Below are 2678 nucleotides of genomic sequence, written 5' to 3' on the forward strand. Positions count from 1 at the left end.
AGAGTTTCAGAAAAGTTGACCTTAAATCTTCTCTAAATATTTTACAGAAATTAAATATGTATCAATCAGGATATGGGCTTTTCATTGTTGTTAGATTTTTTAATTACATTTTCAGCTTTTTTTCCTGTCATTTGCTTCTTCAGAGTTTTATACCTGCTTGGCTCAGTTTTGGTAATTCATGCGTATGTAGGAGATTGTTCATTTCCTCTGTGTTTTCCATCATATTACAGTAAAAATTTTGGAAGTAGGTATGGATAATCTTCTGAATTTTTCTAGGGCCTCTTGTGATTTCACTTCTCATTGTATGAGTTAGAGCTTTTTCTTAGCTGCTTTTCATAAGCTTGGGTAGGAGTTTATCAGTTTTATTTATCTTTCAAAACTCCAACACTTTGATTCATTCATTCCTTGTATTGCTTTCTTAATCTTGACTGCATTAATTTCTGCTCAAATAATTATAAATTCCTGCCTGCTTTGGGCTTAACTTGCTCTACTTTTTCTAGGAGCTTGAATTGCAGCAAAAATTATTTATTGAGCTCATTCTGTTTTCTGGATGTGCAAATTTTTCACTATAAATTTTCTTGTTAGGACAGATTTGATTGTATTCCACAGGTTTCAATAACTTTCAACTTCATTTTGTTTTCATTGTAAACACTGTTTAATCTATTTTTAATTTCATTGTAATCCAATGGTTGTTTAGGAGGTTGTTATTTGATTTCCTTGTACTTATTGTGTTTTGTGTTTTCTTTTATCATTTTTTCTATTTTTTTCTTTTTTTCTTCCCATAATTTTATTGAGAAACAAATAGCAATGAGACAGTTTCAAATCAAATTGATAGGACACTTTCAATAATCAACATATTGCATACATTCTTCCCAGTGGTTAATTGCTATACAAGATATGGACATGATATCCTACTAACAAATGCCATCAGAACAAATCACTATACTCATTAAGAGAATGTAACTATATACCAATCCTAACCACTTTGAACACAAAGATACAAAATGGACATTCATCTGTATCCCCCTTTTGTTAAGTTCCGTTATTTGAATATCATAGGTGTGTAAACTCAGCAAAATATTCTAAAAGAGTTCAGTTGCCCATAATAGTATTGGGTTTTCCTCTTGATTGGCAATGTCAGAAATTGTTGACATGAGTCCCCTATAGCTCAATATGACAGCATGGCTTTAATTCTTATATTTCATTTTTATACTTCTATGCTAGATGGTTAAGACCAAGGTAAAGCAGGAACTATGCAACAAGAGTTACAGCTTTTGGGTCTGATAAGGTCAGTGAAATCCCCTCAAGATTTATCCTGAGATACTGTACCTCAGGTTGTAGGACTTTTGTCAGTGTCACCCATGAGGATGAGTGACAGCCATTGCTTGGCCAATGTGCTCTCTGTGAAAGACTGACTGAATGTCTTCTCTCCATGTGACTCTCTTAAGGAACACTCTACATCATCGATCACTTTCCTCTTTGGCCCCATAATCTACTTGATCAGAAAATTTGAGACACTACTGAGTTACATGACGTTATAGTAAAAGTTCAAATATGTACTGAGTCTTAAGTGACCTTAGAAGGCAAGGGCCAAAATTTTGGCTTTTCTTACAACCCTCCTTTTTCTCTAATTTTGGTCTGAAAACTTAGACTGTTAACCATCCAGAAGACAAGCTTATTGTTATTACCATACAAATTAGGCTGTTAAGCTTAACCTCACTTTATCTATCTGAATATCAAACATGTTAGGCATAATATGGAACAGGTATATTTCATCAAGTATTGATATATTGAACTTTCAGTCCCTACAGAATATGAAAAAAAAACTTTTTAAAATTAGACAATATATTTTAAAAATAGCCATAAAGAATTATATACTTCTTATGTTTACACATAAGTCCAAAAATTCCACCATATACAACCTTGAAGCAGGATAGTCCCACAATATTCCTTTTGATGTCTCCTGCTTTCATTCACCACACCCTTCTTCTTGAACAACCACCTACCCAAGAGACATTAAACCAGCAACTGGCATGTCATGACAAGCAGCCCTATTCAGAAGATCAGAATGCCAGGCACTCCAAGCATGAAACTACTATTGCAAATTACCATCTGCAGTGCAGTAGCTTTGTTCATAGGTATCAGTATATATAGTTATTCAGGGTGAGAATCATTCCAATTAGCTCACGAGATTAAAAACTTTTCTGAAGATTCTCATGATCATTGCCTTGCCCATCTTCTACATATAACTGTACGGTTTGACTTATTCATGTTTGTGAGCTCTTCTATTTTCCCTCTCTCGATTAGTTAGTCCTTGACACCCTGCTTTCCTTTCACTTGTATTATACCTTTCTATTTGTATTTTTTCTTTTGAGTTCTTATACTAGGGAGACTTTACGAAATATACACGTTTTCCTGGTTTATTTCACTTATGAGTATATGTTCAAGCGGCATGCACTTCCATATGAAGACTTCGAGATTATAATTCATTTTTTCCATAATTTTCTTAATAAACAAATAACAATGAGACAGTTTCAAATCCAATTGGTAGGACAGTTTCAATACTCAACACACTGCATACATTCTTCCCAGTGGTTAATTGCTATACAAGATGTGACCATGATATCCTACCGACAAACACCATCAGATTAAATCATTCTATTCATTTTTTTTTTCTT

Source organism: Octodon degus, unplaced genomic scaffold, assembly GCF_000260255.1.
Source record: "Octodon degus isolate 3935 unplaced genomic scaffold, OctDeg1.0 scaffold00385, whole genome shotgun sequence".
Taxonomy (NCBI): Eukaryota; Metazoa; Chordata; class Mammalia; order Rodentia; family Octodontidae; genus Octodon; species Octodon degus.